The sequence below is a fragment of the Schistocerca gregaria genome, unplaced genomic scaffold (assembly GCF_023897955.1).
Source record: "Schistocerca gregaria isolate iqSchGreg1 unplaced genomic scaffold, iqSchGreg1.2 ptg000001l___fragment_3, whole genome shotgun sequence".
NCBI lineage: Eukaryota > Metazoa > Arthropoda > Insecta > Orthoptera > Acrididae > Schistocerca > Schistocerca gregaria.
In genome coordinates, this window is record NW_026061699.1 from 3,077,866 (window position 1) to 3,098,222 (window position 20,357).

The following is a 20,357-nucleotide window of genomic DNA, read 5'->3' on the forward strand; positions in this document are numbered from 1 at the left end:
TAGACTGTTTGAGAATTACTCCCATGGAGGAAAGTGCGCATGGTGACTGTTGTATACAATCCCGATGTAATTTCAGTGTTTAATCAACACTCTGATAGTCCACAGATTACAGAATGCCTCCAGATGTGCATCGGAAATTACTACTGGTCTTCCAGGGAATGATCAAAGCGTAGACTGTTTGGGACATTACTCCTATGGAGGAAAGTGCACATGGTGATTGTTGTATTCAATCCAGATGCAATTCCTGTGTGTCATCAACACTCTGATATTCCACAGATTACAGAATGCCTCCAGATGTGCATCGGAAACTACTACCGGTCTTCCAGGGAACTATCAAAACGTAAACTCTTTGAGATATTACTCCCATGGAGGAAATTGCGCATCGTGACTGTTGTATTCAATCCAGATGCATTTTCTGTCTTTCATCAACACTCTGATAGTCCACAAGTTACAGAATGACTCCAGATGTGCATCGGAACCTACTACTGGTCTTCGTGGGAACGATCAAAGCGTAATCTGTTTGAGACATTATTCCCACCGAGGAAAGTGCGCATGGTGACTGTTGTATTCAATCCCGATGCAATTTCTGTGTTTCATCAACAGTTTGATAGTCCACAGATATCAGAATACCACCAGAAGTGCATCGGAAACTACTACTGGTCTTCCAAAGAACGATCAAAGCTTAGACTGTTAGAGACATTACACCCATGGAGGAAAGTGCCCATGGTGACATTTGTATTCAATCCCGATGCAATTACTGTGTTTCATCAATACTTTGATGGTCAACACATTACAGAATGCAACCAGATGTGCATCGGAAACTACTACTGGTCTTCCAGGGAACGATCAAAGCGTAGACTGTTTGAGACATTACTTTTGTGGAGGAATGTGCGCATGGTGACTGTTGTATTCGATCCCGATGCAATTTCTGTGTTTCATCAACACTCTGATAGTCCTCAGATTACAGAATGCCTCCAGATGTGCATCGGAAACCTCTACTGGTCTTCCAGTGAACGATCAAAACGTAGACTGTTTGAGATATACCTCCCGTGTAGGAAAGTGCGCATGGTGACTGTTATATTCAAACCCGATGCAATTTCTCTGTTTCATCAACACTCTGATAGTCCACAGATTACAGAATGCAGCCAGGTGTTCATCGGAAACTACTAATGGTCTTCCAGGGAACGATCAAAGCGTAGACTGTTTGAGACATTACTACCGTGGAGGAAAGTGCTTATTGTGACTGTTGTATTCAATACCGATGCAATTTCTGTGTCTCATCAACACTCTGATACTCCACAGATTACAGAAGGCCACGAGATGATCATCGGAAACTACTACTGGTCTTCCAGGGAACTATCAAAGCGTAGACTCTTTCAGACATTACTCCCATGGAGGAAAGTGTGGATGGTGACTGTTGTATTCAATACCGATGCAATTTCTGTGTGTCATCAACACTCTGATAGTCCACAGATTACAGAATGTCTCCAGATATGCATCGGAAACTACTACTGGCCTTCCAGGGAACGATCAAAACGTAAACTCTTTGAGACATTACTCCCATGGAGGAAATTGCGCATGGTGACTGTTGTATTCAATCCCGATGCATTTTCTGTCTTTCATCAACACTCTGATAGTCCACAGGTTACAGAATCCCTCCAGATGTGCATCGGAACCTACTACTGGTCTCCATGGGAACGATCAAAACGTAGACTGTATGAGACATTATTCCCATGGAGGAAAGTGCGCATGGTGACTGTTGTATTCAATCCCGATGCAATTTCTGTGTTTCATCCACACTTTGATAGTCCACAGATTACAGAATACCACCAGACGTGCATCGGAAACTACTACTGGTCTTCCAAAGAACGATCAAAGTTTAGACTGCTTGAGACATTACTCAAATGGAGGAAAATGCGCATGGTGACTGTTGTATTCAATCCCGATGCAATTTCTGTTTTTCATCAACACTCTGATAATCCACAGATTACAGAATGCCTCGAGATGTGCATCGGAAACTACTACTGGTCTTCCAGGGAACGATCAAAGCGTAGACTGTTTGAGACATTACTCCCATGGAGGGAAGTGCGCATGGTGACTGTTGTATTCAATCTAGATGCAATTTCTGTGTTTCATAAACACTCTGATACTCCACAGATTACAGAATGCCTCCAGATGTGCATCGGAAACTACTACTGGACTTCCAGGGAACGATCAAATCGTAAACTTTTTGAGACATTACTCACAAGGTGGAAAGTGCGCATGGTGACAGTAGTATTCAATCCCGATGCAATTTCTGTGTTTCATCAACACTCTGATAGTCCACAGATTACAGAATGCCATCAGATGTGCATCGGAAACTTCTACTGGTCTTCCAGGGAACGATTAAAGCGTAGACTGTTTGAGAATTACTTCCATGGAGAAAAGTGCGCATCGTGACTGTTGTATTCAATCCCGATGCATTTTCTGTCTTTCATCAACACTCTCATAGTCCACAGGTTACAGAATGCCTCCAGATGTGCATCGGAACCTACTACTGGTCTTCCTGGGAACGATCAAAGCGTAGACTGTTTGAGACATTATTCCCATGGAGGAAAGTGCGCATGGTGATTGTTGTATTCAATCCCGATGCAAAATATGTGTTTCATCAACACTCTGATAGTCCACAGATAACAGAATGCATCCAGATGTGCATCGGAAACTACTACTGGTCATCCAGGGAACGATCAAAGCGTAGACTGTTTGAGACATTACTCCCATGGAGGAAAGTGCGCATGGTGACTGTTGTATTCAATCCAGATGCAATTTCTGTGTTTCATCAACACTCTGATACTCCACAGATTACAGAATGCCTCCAGATGTGCATCGGAAACTACTACTGGTCTTCCAGGGAACGATCAAAGCGTAGACTGTTTGGGACATTACTCCTATGGAGGAAAGTGCGCATGGTGATTGTTGTATTCAATCCTGATGCAATTTCTGTGTGTCATCAACACTCTGATATTCCACAGATTACAGAATGCCTCCAGATGTGCATCGGAAACTACTACTGGTCTTCCAGGGAACGATCAAAAGCGTAAACTCTTTGAGATATTACTCCCATGGAGGGAATTGCGCATCGTGACTGTTGTATTCAATCAAGATGCATTTTCTGTCTTTCATCAACACTCTGATAGTCCACAAGTTACAGAATGACTCCAGATGTGCATCGGAACCTACTGCTGGTCTTCGTGGGAACGATCAAAGCGTAAACTGTTTGAGACATTATTCCCACCGAGGAAAGTGCGCATGGTGACTGTTGTATTCAATCCCGATGCAATTTCTGTGTTTCATCAACAGTTTGATAGTCCACAGATATCAGAATACCACCAGAAGTGCATCGGAAACTACTACTGGTCTTCCAAAGAACGATCAAAGCTTAGACTGTTAGAGACATTACACCCATGGAGGAAAGTGCGCATGGTGACATTTGTATTCAATCCCGATGCAATTACTGTGTTTCATCAACACTTTGATGTTCAACACATTACAGAATGCCACCAGATGTGCATCGGAAACTACTACTGGTCTTCCAGGGAACGATCAAAGCGTAGACTGTTTGAGACATTACTCCCATGGAGGGAAGTGCGCATGGTGACTGTTGTATTCAATCCAGATGCAATTTCTGTGTTTCATCAACACTCTGATACTCCACAGATTACAGAATGCCTCCAGATGTGCATCGGAATCTACTACTGGTCTTCCAGGGAACGATCAAAGCGTAAACTCTTTGAGACATTACTCCCATGGAGGAAAGTGCGCATGGTGACTGTTGTATTCAATCCCGATGCAATTTCTGTGATTCATCAACATTCTAATAGTCCACAGATTACAGAATGCCTCCAGATGTGCATCGGAAACTACTACTGGTCTTCCAGTGAACGGATGAAGCGTAGACTGTTTGAGACATTACCCCCATGGAGGAAAGTGCGCATGGAGACTGTTGTACTCAATCCCGATGCAATTTCTGTGTTTCATCAACACTCTGACAGTCCACAGATTACAGAATGCCTCCAGATGTGCATCGGAAACTACTACTGGTCTTCCAGTGAACGGATGAAGCGTAGACTCTTTGAGACATTACCGCCATGGAGGAAAGTGCGCATGGTGACTGTTGTATTCAATCCCGATGCAATTTCTGTGTTTCATCAACACTCTGATAGTCCACAGATAAGAGAATGCATCCAGATGCGCATCGGAAACTACTACTGGTCATCCAGGGAACGATCAAAGCGTTGACTGTTTGAGACTTTACTCCCATGGAGGAAAGTGCGCATGGTGACTGTTGTATTCAATCCCGATGCAATTTCTGTGTTTCATCAACACTCTGATAGTCATCAGATTACAGAATGCCTCCAGATGTGCATCGGAAACTACTACTGGTCTTCCAGGGAACGATCAAAGCGTAGCCTCTTTCAGACATTACCTCCATGGAGGAGAGTGCGAAAGGTGACTGTTGTATTCAATACCGATGCAATTTCTGTGTTTCATCAACACTCTGATGGTCCACAGATTACAGAATGCCACCACGTGTGCATCGGAAACTACTACTGGTCTTCCAGGGAACGATCAAAGCGTAGACTGTTTGGGACATTACTCCTATGGAGGAAAGTGCGCATGGTGATAGTTGTTTTCAATCCTGATGCAATTTCAGTGTGTCATCAACACTCTGATATTCCACAGATTACAGAATGCCTCCAGATGTGCATCGGAAACTACTACTGGTCTTCCAGGGAACGATCAAAACGTAAACTCTTTGAGATATTACTCCCATGGAGGAAATTGCGCATCGTGACTGTTGTATTCAATTTAGATGCATTTTCTGTCTTTCATCAACACTCTGATAGTCCACAAGTTACAGAATAACTCCAGATGTGCATCGGAACCTACTACTGGTCTTCGTGGGAACGATCAAAGTGTAAACTGTTTGAGACATTATTCCCACCGAGGAAAGTGCGCATGGTGACTGTTGTATTCAATCCCGATGCAATTTCTGTGTTTCATCAACAGTTTGATACTCCACAGATATCAGAATACCACCAGAAGTGCATCGGAAACTACTACTGGTCTTCCAAAGAACGATCAAAGCTTAGACTGTTAGTGACATTACACCCATGGAGGAAAGTGCGCATGGTGACATTTGTATTCAATCCCGATGCAATTACTGTGTTTCATCAACACTTTGATGGTCAACACATTACAGAATGCCACCAGATGTGCATCGGAAACTACTACTGGTCTTCCAGGGAACGATCAAAGCGTAGACTGTTTGAGACATTACTTTTATGGAGGAATGTGCGCATGGTGACTGTTGTATTCGATCCCGATGCAATTTCTGTGTTTCATCAACACTCTGATAGTCCTCAGATTACAGAATGACACCAGATGTGCATCGGAAACCACTACTGGTCTTCCAGTGAACGATCAAAACGTAGAGTGTTTGAGATATACCTCCCGTGTAGGAAAGTGCGCATGGTGACTGTTATATTCAATCCCGATGCAGTTTCTGTGTTTCATCAACACTCTGATAGTCCACAGATTAAAGAATGCAGCCAGATGTTCAACGGAAACTACTAATGGTCTTCCAGGGAACGATCAAAGCGTAGACTGTTGGAGACATTACAACCGTGGAGGAAAGTGCGGATTGTGACTGTTGTATTCAATACCGATGCAATTTCTGTGTCTCATTAACACTTTGATACTCCACAGATTACAGAATGCCACGAGATGATCATCGGAAACTACTACTGGTCTTCCAGGGAACGATCAAAGCGTAGACTCTTTCAGACATTACTCCCATGGAGGAAAGTGTGGATGGTGACTGTTGTATTCAATACCGATGCAATTTCTGTGTTTCATCAACACTCTGATAGTCCACAGATTACATAATGACACCAGATGTGCATCGGAAACTACTACTGGTCTTCCAGGTGACGATCAAAAGCGTAGACTGCTTGAGACATATCTCCCGTGGAAGAAAGTGCGCATGGTGACTGTTGTAATCAATCCCGATGCTATTTCTGTGTTTCATCAACACTCTGATAGTCCACAGATTACAGAATGCCGTCAGATGTGCATCGGAAACTACTACTGGTCTTCCAGGGAACGATCAAAGCGTAGACTGTTTGAGAATTACTCCCATGGAGGAAAGTGCGCATGGTGACTGTTGTATTCAATCCCGATGTAATTTCAGTGTTTCATCAACACTCTGATACTCCACAGATTACAGAATGCCTCCAGATGTGCATCGGAAACTACTACTTGTCTTCCAGGGAACGATCAAAGCGTAGACTGTTTGAGACATTACTCCCATGGAGGAAAGTGCGCATCGTGATTGTTGTATTCAGTCCCGATGCAATTTCTGTGTTTCATCAACACTCCGATAGTCCACAGATTACAGAATGCCTCCAGATGTGCATCGGAAACTAATACTGGTCTTCCAGGGAACGATCAAAGCGTAGAATGTTTGGGACATTACTCCCATGGATGAAAGTGCTCATGGTGATTGTTGTATTCAATCCTGATGCAATTTCTGTGTGTCATCAACACTCTGATAGTCCGCAGATTACAGAATGTCTCCAGAAATGAATCGGAAACTACTACTGGTCTTCCAGGGAACGATCAAAACGTAAACTCTTTGAGACATTACTCCCATGGAGGAAACTGCGCATGGTGACTGTTGTATTCAATCCCGATGCAATTTCTGTTTTTCATCAACACTCTGATAATCCACAGATTACAGAATGCCTCGAGATGTGCATCGGAAACTACTACTGGTCTTCCAGGGAACGATCAAAGCGTAGACTGTTTGAGACATTACTTATGGAGGAATGTGCGCATGGTGATTGTTGTATTCAATCCCGATGCAATTTCTGTGTTTCATCAACACTCTGATAGTCCACAGATAACAGAATGCATCCAGATGTGCATCGGAAACTACTACTGGTCATCCAGGGAACGATCAAAGCGTAGACTGTTTGAGACATTACTGCCATGGAGGAAAGTGCGCATGGTGACTGTTGTATTCAATCCAGATGCAATTTCTGTGTTTCATCAACACTCAGATACTCCACAGATTACAGAATGCCTCCAGATGTGCATCGGAACCTACTACTGGTCTCCCTGGGAATAATCAAAACGTAGACTGTTTGAGACATTACTCCCATGGAGGAAAGTGCGCATGGTGACTGTTGTATTCAATCCCAATGCAATTTCTGTGTTTCATCAACATTCTAATAGTCCACAGATTACAGAATGCCTCCAGATGTGCATCGGAAACTACTACTGGTCTTCCAGAGAACGGATGAAGCGTAGACTCTTTGAGACATTATACCCATGGAGGAAAGTGCGAATGTGACTGTTGTATTCAATCCCGATGCAATTTCTGTGTTTCATCAACACTCTGATAGTCCACAGATTAGAGAATGCCTCCAGATGTACATCGGGAACTACTACTGCTCTTCCAGGGAACGATCAAAGCGTAGACTATTTGAGACATTCCTCCCATGGAGGAAATTGCGCATCGTGACTGTTGTATTCAATCCCGATGCATTTTCTGTCTTTCATCAACATTCTGAAAGTCCACAGATTACAGAATGCCACGAGATGTGTATCGGAAACTACTACTGGTCTTCCAGGGAACGATCAAAGCGTAGACTCTTTCAGACATTACCTCCATGGAGGAAAGTGCGGAAGGTGACTGTTGTATTCAATACCAATGCAATTTCTGTGTTTCATCAACACTCTGATAGTCCACAGATTACAGAATGCCACCAGATGTGCATCGGAAACTACTACTGGTCTTCCAGGGAACGATCAAAGCGTGGACTGTTTGAGACATTACTTCTATGGAGGAATGTGCGCATGGTGATTGTTGTATTCAATCCCGATGCAATTTCTGTGTTTCATCAACACTCTGATAGTCCACAGATAACAGAATGCCTCCAGATATGCATCGGAAACTACTACTGGTCATGCAGGGAACGATCAATGCGTAAGCTCTTTGCGACATTACTCCCATGGAGGAAAGTGCGCATAGTGACTGTTGTATTCAATCCCGATGCAATTTCTGTCTTTCATCAACACTCTGATAGTCCACATATTACAGAATGCCTCCAGATGTTCATCGGAAACTACTCCTGGTCTTCCAGGAAATGATCAAGGCGTAGACTGTTTGAGACATTACTTTTATGGAGGAATGTGCGCATGTTGACTGTTGTATTCAATCCCGATGCAATTTCTGTGTTTCATCAACTCTCTGATAGTCCACAGATAACAGAATGCCTCCATATGTGCATCGGAAACTACTACTGGTCATCCAGGGAACGATCAAAGCGTAAGCTCTTTGCGACATTACTCCCATGGAGGAGAGTGCTCATGGTGGCTGTTGTATTCAATCCCGATGCAATTTCTGTCTTTCATCAACATTCTGATAGTCCACAGATAACAGAATGCCTCCAGATGTGCATCGGAATCTACTACTGGTCTTCCAGGGAACGATCAAAAACGTAGACGGTTTTAGACATTGATCCCATGGAGGAAAGTGCGCATGGTGACTGTTGTATTCAATCCAGATGCAATTTCTGTGTTTCATCAACACTCCGATACTCCACAGATTACAGAATGCCTCCAGATGTGCATCGGAAACTACTACTGGTCTTCCAGGGAACGATCAAAGCGTAGACTGTTAGAGACATTACACCCATGGAGGAAAGTGCGCATGGTGACTGTTGTATTCAATCCCGATGCAATTACTGTGTTTCATCAACACTTTGATAACCTACACATTACAAAATGCCACCAGATGTGCATCGGAAACTACTACTGGTCTTCCAGGGAACGACCAATCGTAGATTGTTTCAGACATAACTCCCGTGAAGGTAAGTGCGCATGGTGATTGTTGTATTCAATCCCGATGCAATTTCTGTGTTTCATCCACACTTTGATAGTCCACAGATTACAGAATACCACCAGACGTGCATCGGAAACTACTACTGGTCTTCCAAAGAACGATCAAAGTTTAGACTGCTTGAGACATTACTCCCATGGAGGAAACTGCGCATGGTGACTGTTGTATTCAATCCCGATGCAATTTCTGTTATTCATCAACACTCTGATAATCCACAGATTACAGAATGCCTCGAGATGTGCATCGGAAACTACTACTGGTCTTCCAGGGAACGATCAAAGCGTAGACTGTTTGAGACATTACTTATGGAGGAATGTGCGCATGGTGATTGTTGTATTCAATCCCGATGCAATTTCTGTGTTTCATCAACACACTGATAGTCCACAGATAACAGAATGCATCCAGATGTGCATCGGAAACTACTACTGGTCATCCAGGGAACGATCAAAGCGTAGACTGTTTGAGACATTACTGCCATGGAGGAAAGTGCGCATGGTGACTGTTGTATTCAATCCAGATGCAATTTCTGTGTTTCATCAACACTCAGATACTCCACAGATTACAGAATGCCTCCAGATGTGCATCGGAACCTACTACTGGTCTCCCTGGGAACGATCAAAACGTAGACTGTTTGAGACATTACTCCCATGGACGAAAGTGCGCATGGTGACTGTTGTATTCAATCCCAATGCAATTTCTGTGTTTCATCAACATTCTAATAGTCCACAGATTACAGAATGGCTCCAGATGTGCATCGGAAACTACTACTGGTCTTCCAGAGAACGGATGAAGCCTAGACTCTTTGAGACATTACCCCCATGGAGGAAAGTGCGAATGTGACTGTTGCATTCAATCCCGATGCAATTTCTGTGTTTCATAAACACTCTGATAGTCCACAGATTACAGAATGCCTCCAGATGTACATCGGGAACTACTACTGGTCTTCCAGGGAACGATCAAAGCGTAGACTATTTGAGACATTCCTCCCATGGAGGAAATTGCGCATAGTGACTGTTGTATTCAATCCCGATGCATTTTCTGTCTTTCATCAACATTCTGAAAGTCCACAGATTACAGAATGCCACGAGATGTGTATCGGAAACTACTACTGGTCTTCCAGGGAACGATCAAAGCGTAGACTCTTTCAGACATTACCTCCATGGAGGAAAGAGCGGAAGGTGACTGTTGTATTGAATACCAATGCAATTTCTGTGTTTCATCAACACTCTGATAGTCCACAGATTACAGAATGCCACCAGATGTGCATCGGAAACTACTACCGGTCTTCCAGGGAACGATCAAAGCGTAGACTGTTTGAGACATACCTCCTGTGGAAGAAAGTGCGCATGGTGACTGTTGTATTCAATCCCGATGCAATTTCTGTGTTTCATCAACACTCTGATAGTCCACAGTTTACAGAATGCCATCAGATGTGCATCGGAAACTACTACTGGTCTTCCAGGGAACGATCGCGGCGTAGACTGTTTGAGAATTACTCCCATGGAGGAAAGTGCGCATGTTGACTGTTGTATTCAATCCCGATGTAATTTCAGTGTTTAATCAACACTCTGATGCTCCGCAGATTACAGAATGCCTCCAGATGTGCATCGGAAAGTACTACTTGTCTACCAGGGAACGATCAAAGCGTAGACTGTTTGAGACATTACTCCCATGGAGGAAAGTGCGCATTGTGATTGTTGTATTCAATCCCGAAGCAATTTCTGTGTTTCATCAACATTCTGATAGTCCACAGATTACAGAATGCCTCCAGATGTGCATCGGAAACTACTACTGGTCTTCCAGGGAACGATCAAAGCGTAGACTGTTTGGGACACTACTCCTATGGAGGAAAGTGCGCATGGTGATTGTTGTATTCAATCCTGATGCAATTTCTGTGTTTCATCAAAACTCTGATAGTCCACAGATTACAGAATGCCTCCAGATGTGCATCGGAAACTACTACTGGTCTTCCAGGGAACGATCAAAACGTGGACTTTTTGAGACATTACTTTTATGGAGGAATGTGCGCATGGTGATTGTTGTATTCAGTCCCGATGCAATTTCTGTGTTTCATCAACACTCTGATAATCCACAGATAACAGAATGCCTCCAGATGTGCATCGGAAACTACTACTGGTCATCCAGGGAACGATCAAAGCGTAAGCTCTTTGCGACATTACTCCCATGGAGGAAAGTGCTCATGGTGGCTGTTGTATTCAATCCCGATGCAATTTCTGTCTTTCATCAACATTCTGATAGTCCACAGATAACAGAATGCCTCCAGATGTGCATCGGAATCTACTACTGGTCTTCCAGGGAACGATCAAAAACGTAGACGGTTTTAGACATTACTCGCATGGAGGAAAGTGCGCATGGTGACTGTTGTATTCAATCCAGATGCAATTTCTGTGTTTCATCAACACTCCGATACTCCACAGATTACAGAATGCCTCCAGATGTGCATCGGAAACTACTACTGGTCTTCCAGGGAACGATCAAAGCGTAGACTGTTAGAGACATTACACCCATGGAGGAAAGTGCGCATGGTGACTGTTGTATTCAATCCCGATGCAATTTCTGTGTTTCATCAACACTCTGATAGTCCACAAATTACAGAATGCCTCCAGATGTGCATCGGAAACTACATCTGGTCTTCCAGGGAACGATCAAAGCGTGGACTGTTTGAGACATTACTTTTATGGAGGAATGTGCGCATGGTGATTGTTGTATTCAATCCCGATGCAATTTCTGTGTTTCATCAACACTCTGATAGTCCACAGATAACAGAATGCCTCCAGATATGCATCGGAAACTACTACTGGTCATCCAGGGAACGATCAAAGCGTAAGCTCTTTGCGACATTACTCCCATTAAGGAAAGTGCGCATGGTGACTGTTGTATTCAATCCCGATGCAATTTCAGTCTTTCATCAACATTCTGATAGTCCACAGATAACAGAATGCCTCCAGATGTGCATCGGAAACTACTACTGGTCTTCCAGCGAACGATCAAAACGTAGACTGTTTTAGACATTACTCCCATGGAGGAAAGTGCGCATGGTGACTGTTGTATTCAATCCAGATGCAATTTCTGTGTTTCATCAACACTGCGATACTCCACAGATTACAGAATGCCTCCAGATGTGCATCGGAAACTACTACTGGTCTTCCAGGGAACGATCAAAGCGTAGACTGTTAGAGACATTACACCCATGGAGGAAAGTGCGCATGGTGACTGTTGTATTCAATCCCGATGCAATTACTGTGTTTCATCAACACTTTGATAGTCTGCACATTACAAAATGCCACCAGATGTGCATCGGAAACTACAACTGGTCTTCCAGGGAACGACCAATCGTAGATTGTTTCAGACATAACTCCCGTGAAGGAAAGTGCCCATGGTGACTGTTGTATTCAATCCCGATGCAATTTCTGTGTTTCATCAACACTCTGATAGTCTACACATTACAGAATGCGACCAGATGGGCATCGGAAACTACTACTGGTCTTCCAAGGAACGATCAAATCGTACATTGTTTGAGACATAACTCCCGTGAAGGAAAGTGCGCATGGTGATTGTTGTATTCAATCCCGATGCAATTTCTGTGTTTCATCAACATTCTAATAGTCCACAGATTACAGAATGGCTCCAGATGTGCATCGGAAACTACTACTGGTCTTCCAGGGAACGACCAATCGTAGATTGTTTCAGACATAACTCCCGTGAAGGTAAGTGCGCATGGTGATTGTTGTATTCAATCCCGATGCAATTTCTGTGTTTCATCCACACTTTGATAGTCCACAGATTACAGAATACCACCAGACGTGCATCGGAAACTACTACTGGTCTTCCAAAGAACGATCAAAGTTTAGACTGCTTGAGACATTACTCCCATGGAGGAAACTGCGCATGGTGACTGTTGTATTCAATCCCGATGCAATTTCTGTTATTCATCAACACTCTGATAATCCACAGATTACAGAATGCCTCGAGATGTGCATCGGAAACTACTACTGGTCTTCCAGGGAACGATCAAAGCGTAGACTGTTTGAGACATTACTTATGGAGGAATGTGCGCATGGTGATTGTTGTATTCAATCCCGATGCAATTTCTGTGTTTCATCAACACTCTGATAGTCCACAGATAACAGAATGCATCCAGATGTGCATCGGAAACTACTACTGGTCATCCAGGGAACGATCAAAGCGTAGACTGTTTGAGACATTACTGCCATGGAGGAAAGTGCGCATGGTGACTGTTGTATTCAATCCCAATGCAATTTCTGTGTTTCATCAACATTCTAATAGTCCACAGATTACAGAATGGCTCCAGATGTGCATCGGAAACTACTACTGGTCTTCCAGAGAACGGATGAAGCCTAGACTCTTTGAGACATTACCCCCATGGAGGAAAGTGCGAATGTGACTGTTGTATTCAATCCCGATGCAATTTCTGTGTTTCATCAACACTCTGATAGTCCACAGATTACAGAATGCCTCCAGATGTACATCGGGAACTACTACTGGTCTTCCAGGGAACGATCAAAGCGTAGACTATTTGAGACATTCCTCCCATGGAGGAAATTCCGCATAGTGACTGTTGTATTCAATCCCGATGCATTTTCTGTCTTTCATCAACATTCTGAAAGTCCACAGATTACAGAATGCCACGAGATGTGTATCGGAAACTACTACTGGTCTTCCAGGGAACGATCAAAGCGTAGACTCTTTCAGACATTACCTCCATGGAGGAAAGAGCGGAAGGTGACTGTTGTATTGAATACCAATGCAATTTCTGTGTTTCATAAACACTCTGATAGTCCACAGATTACAGAATGCCACCAGATGTGCATCGGAAACTACTACCGGTCTTCCAGGGAACGATCAAAGCGTAGACTGTTTGAGACATACCTCCTGTGGAAGAAAGTGCGCATGGTGACTGTTGTATTCAATCCCGATGCAATTTCTGTGTTTCATCAACACTCTGATAGTCCACAGTTTACAGAATGCCATCAGATGTGCATCGGAAACTACTACTGGTCTTCCAGGGAACGATCGCGGCGTAGACTGTTTGAGAATTACTCCCATGGAGGAAAGTGCGCATGTTGACTGTTGTATTCAATCCCGATGTAATTTCAGTGTTTAATCAACACTCTGATGCTCCGCAGATTACAGAATGCCTCCAGATGTGCATCGGAAAGTACTACTTGTCTACCAGGGAACGATCAAAGCGTAGACTGTTTGAGACATTACTCCCATGGAGGAAAGTGCGCATTGTGATTGTTGTATTCAATCCCGAAGCAATTTCTGTGTTTCATCAACATTCTGATAGTCCACAGATTACAGAATGCCTCCAGATGTGCATCGGAAACTACTACTGGTCTTCCAGGGAACGATCAAAGCGTAGACTGTTTGGGACACTACTCCTATGGAGGAAAGTGCGCATGGTGATTGTTGTATTCAATCCTGATGCAATTTCTGTGTTTCATCAAAACTCTGATAGTCCACAGATTACAGAATGCCTCCAGATGTGCATCGGAAACTACTACTGGTCTTCCAGGGAACGATCAAAACGTGGACTTTTTGAGACATTTCTTTTATGGAGGAATGTGCGCATGGTGATTGTTGTATTCAGTCCCGATGCAATTTCTGTGTTTCATCAACACTCTGATAGTCCACAGATAACAGAATGCCTCCAGATGTGCATCGGAAACTACTACTGGTCATCCAGGGAACGATCAAAGCGTAAGCTCTTTGCGACATTACTCCCATGGAGGAAAGTGCTCATGGTGGCTGTTGTATTCAATCCCGATGCAATTTCTGTCTTTCATCAACATTCTGATAGTCCACAGATAACAGAATGCCTCCAGATGTGCATCGGAATCTACTACTGGTCTTCCAGGGAACGATCAAAAACGTAGACGGTTTTAGACATTACTCGCATGGAGGAAAGTGCGCATGGTGACTGTTGTATTCAATCCCGATGCAATTACTGTGTTTCATCAACACTTTGATAGTCTGCACATTACAAAATGCCACCAGATGTGCATCGGAAACTACAACTGGTCTTCCAGGGAACGACCAATCGTAGATTGTTTCAGACATAACTCCCGTGAAGGAAAGTGCCCATGGTGACTGTTGTATTCAATCCCGATGCAATTTCTGTGTTTCATCAACACTCTGATAGTCTACACATTACAGAATGCGACCAGATGGGCATCGGAAACTACTACTGGTCTTCCAAGGAACGATCAAATCGTACATTGTTTGAGACATAACTCCCGTGAAGGAAAGTGCGCATGGTGATTGTTGTATTCAATCCCGATGCAATTTCTGTGTTTCATCAACATTCTAATAGTCCACAGATTACAGAATGGCTCCAGATGTGCATCGGAAACTACTACTGGTCTTCCAGGGAACGACCAATCGTAGATTGTTTCAGACATAACTCCCGTGAAGGTAAGTGCGCATGGTGATTGTTGTATTCAATCCCGATGCAATTTCTGTGTTTCATCCACACTTTGATAGTCCACAGATTACAGAATACCACCAGACGTGCATCGGAAACTACTACTGGTCTTCCAAAGAACGATCAAAGTTTAGACTGCTTGAGACATTACTCCCATGGAGGAAACTGCGCATGGTGACTGTTGTATTCAATCCCGATGCAATTTCTGTTATTCATCAACACTCTGATAATCCACAGATTACAGAATGCCTCGAGATGTGCATCGGAAACTACTACTGGTCTTCCAGGGAACGATCAAAGCGTAGACTGTTTGAGACATTACTTATGGAGGAATGTGCGCATGGTGATTGTTGTATTCAATCCCGATGCAATTTCTGTGTTTCATCAACACTCTGATAGTCCACAGATAACAGAATGCATCCAGATGTGCATCGGAAACTACTACTGGTCATCCAGGGAACGATCAAAGCGTAGACTGTTTGAGACATTACTGCCATGGAGGAAAGTGCGCATGGTGACTGTTGTATTCAATCCAGATGCAATTTCTGTGTTTCATCAACACTCAGATACTCCACAGATTACAGAATGCCTCCAGATGTGCATCGGAACCTACTACTGGTCTCCCTGGGAACGATCAAAACGTAGACTGTTTGAGACATTACTCCCATGGACGAAAGTGCGCATGGTGACTGTTGTATTCAATCCCAATGCAATTTCTGTGTTTCATCAACATTCTAATAGTCCACAGATTACAGAATGGCTCCAGATGTGCATCGGAAACTACTACTGGTCTTCCAGAGAACGGATGAAGCCTAGACTCTTTGAGACATTACCCCCATGGAGGAAAGTGCGAATGTGACTGTTGTATTCAATCCCGATGCAATTTCTGTGTTTCATCAACACTCTGATAGTCCACAGATTACAGAATGCCTCCAGATGTACATCGGGAACTACTACTGGTCTTCCAGGGAACGATCAAAGCGTAGACTATTTGAGACATTCCTCCCATGGAGGAAATTGCGCATAGTGACTGTTGTATTCAATCCCGATGCATTTTCTGTCTTTCATCAACATTCTGAAAGTCCACAGATTACAGAATGCCACGAGATGTGTATCGGAAACTACTACTGGTCTTCCAGGGAACGATCAAAGCGTAGACTCTTTCAGACATTACCTCCATGGAGGAAAGAGCGGAAGGTGACTGTTGTATTGAATACCAATGCAATTTCTGTGTTTCATAAACACTCTGATAGTCCACAGATTACAGAATGCCACCAGATGTGCATCGGAAACTACTACCGGTCTTCCAGGGAACGATCAAAGCGTAGACTGTTTGAGACATACCTCCTGTGGAAGAAAGTGCGCATGGTGACTGTTGTATTCAATCCCGATGCAATTTCTGTGTTTCATCAACACTCTGATAGTCCACAGTTTACAGAATGCCATCAGATGTGCATCGGAAACTACTACTGGTCTTCCAGGGAACGATCGCGGCGTAGACTGTTTGAGAATTACTCCCATGGAGGAAAGTGCGCATGTTGACTGTTGTATTCAATCCCGATGTAATTTCAGTGTTTAATCAACACTCTGATGCTCCGCAGATTACAGAATGCCTCCAGATGTGCATCGGAAAGTACTACTTGTCTACCAGGGAACGATCAAAGCGTAGACTGTTTGAGACATTACTCCCATGGAGGAAAGTGCGCATTGTGATTGTTGTATTCAATCCCGAAGCAATTTCTGTGTTTCATCAACATTCTGATAGTCCACAGATTACAGAATGCCTCCAGATGTGCATCGGAAACTACTACTGGTCTTCCAGGGAACGATCAAAGCGTAGACTGTTTGGGACACTACTCCTATGGAGGAAAGTGCGCATGGTGATTGTTGTATTCAATCCTGATGCAATTTCTGTGTTTCATCAAAACTCTGATAGTCCACAGATTACAGAATGCCTCCAGATGTGCATCGGAAACTACTACTGGTCTTCCAGGGAACGATCAAAACGTGGACTTTTTGAGACATTTCTTTTATGGAGGAATGTGCGCATGGTGATTGTTGTATTCAGTCCCGATGCAATTTCTGTGTTTCATCAACACTCTGATAGTCCACAGATAACAGAATGCCTCCAGATGTGCATCGGAAACTACTACTGGTCATCCAGGGAACGATCAAAGCGTAAGCTCTTTGCGACATTACTCCCATGGAGGAAAGTGCTCATGGTGGCTGTTGTATTCAATCCCGATGCAATTTCTGTCTTTCATCAACATTCTGATAGTCCACAGATAACAGAATGCCTCCAGATGTGCATCGGAATCTACTACTGGTCTTCCAGGGAACGATCAAAAACGTAGACGGTTTTAGACATTACTCGCATGGAGGAAAGTGCGCATGGTGACTGTTGTATTCAATCCAGATGCAATTTCTGTGTTTCATCAACACTCCGATACTCCACAGATTACAGAATGCCTCCAGATGTGCATCGGAAACTACTACTGGTCTTCCAGGGAACGATCAAAGCGTAGACTGTTAGAGACATTACACCCATGGAGGAAAGTGCGCATGGTGACTGTTGTATTCAATCCCGATGCAATTTCTGTGTTTCATCAACACTCTGATAGTCCACAAATTACAGAATGCCTCCAGATGTGCATCGGAAACTACATCTGGTCTTCCAGGGAACGATCAAAGCGTGGACTGTTTGAGACATTACTTTTATGGAGGAATGTGCGCATGGTGATTGTTGTATTCAATCCCGATGCAATTTCTGTGTTTCATCAACACTCTGATAGTCCACAGATAACAGAATGCCTCCAGATATGCATCGGAAACTACTACTGGTCATCCAGGGAACGATCAAAGCGTAAGCTCTTTGCGACATTACTCCCATTAAGGAAAGTGCGCATGGTGACTGTTGTATTCAATCCCGATGCAATTTCAGTCTTTCATCAACATTCTGATAGTCCACAGATAACAGAATGCCTCCAGATGTGCATCGGAAACTACTACTGGTCTTCCAGCGAACGATCAAAACGTAGACTGTTTTAGACATTACTCCCATGGAGGAAAGTGCGCATGGTGACTGTTGTATTCAATCCAGATGCAATTTCTGTGTTTCATCAACACTCCGATACTCCACAGATTACAGAATGCCTCCAGATGTGCATCGGAAACTACTACTGGTCTTCCAGGGAACGATCAAAGCGTAGACTGTTAGAGACATTACACCCATGGAGGAAAGTGCGCATGGTGACTGTTGTATTCAATCCCGATGCAATTACTGTGTTTCATCAACACTTTGATAGTCTGCACATTACAAAATGCCACCAGATGTGCATCGGAAACTACAACTGGTCTTCCAGGGAACGACCAATCGTAGATTGTTTCAGACATAACTCCCGTGAAGGAAAGTGCCCATGGTGACTGTTGTATTCAATCCCGATGCAATTTCTGTGTTTCATCAACACTCTGATAGTCTACACATTACAGAATGCGACCAGATGGGCATCGGAAACTACTACTGGTCTTCCAAGGAACGATCAAATCGTACACTGTTTGAGACATAACTCCCGTGAAGGAAAGTGCGCATGGTGATTGTTGTATTCAATCCCGATGCAATTTCTGTGTTTCATCAACATTCTAATAGTCCACAGATTACAGAATGGCTCCAGATGTGCATCGGAAACTACTACTGGTCTTCCAGGGAACGACCAATCGTAGATTGTTTCAGACATAACTCCCGTGAAGGTAAGTGCGCATGGTGATTGTTGTATTCAATCCCGATGCAATTTCTGTGTTTCATCCACACTTTGATAGTCCACAGATTACAGAATACCACCAGACGTGCATCGGAAACTACTACTGGTCTTCCAAAGAACGATCAAAGTTTAGACTGCTTGAGACATTACTCCCATGGAGGAAACTGCGCATGGTGACTGTTGTATTCAATCCCGATGCAATTTCTGTTATTCATCAACACTCTGATAATCCACAGATTACAGAATGCCTCGAGATGTGCATCGGAAACTACTACTGGTCTTCCAGGGAACGATCAAAGCGTAGACTGTTTGAGACATTACTTATGGAGGAATGTGCGCATGGTGATTGTTGTATTCAATCCCGATGCAATTTCTGTGTTTCATCAACACTCTGATAGTCCACAGATAACAGAATGCATCCAGATGTGCATCGGAAACTACTACTGGTCATCCAGGGAACGATCAAAGCGTAGACTGTTTGAGACATTACTGCCATGGAGGAAAGTGCGCATGGTGACTGTTGTATTCAATCCAGATGCAATTTCTGTGTTTCATCAACACTCAGATACTCCACAGATTACAGAATGCCTCCAGATGTGCATCGGAACCTACTACTGGTCTCCCTGGGAACGATCAAAACGTAGACTGTTTGAGACATTACTCCCATGGACGAAAGTGCGCATGGTGACTGTTGTATTCAATCCCAATGCAATTTCTGTGTTTCATCAACATTCTAATAGTCCACAGATTACAGAATGGCTCCAGATGTGCATCGGAAACTACTACTGGTCTTCCAGAGAACGGATGAAGCGTAGACTCTTTGAGACATTACCCCCATGGAGGAAAGTGCGAATGTGACTGTTGTATTCAATCCCGATGCAATTTCTGTGTTTCATCAACACTCTGATAGTCCACAGATTACAGAATGCCTCCAGATGTACATCGGGAACTACTACTGGTCTTCCAGGGAACGATCAAAGCGTAGACTATTTGAGACATTCCTCCCATGGAGGAAATTGCGCATAGTGACTGTTGTATTCAATCCCGATGCATTTTCTGTCTTTCATCAACATTCTGAAAGTCCACAGATTACAGAATGCCACGAGATGTGTATCGGAAACTACTACTGGTCTTCCAGGGAACGATCAAAGCGTAGACTCTTTCAGACATTACCCCCATGGAG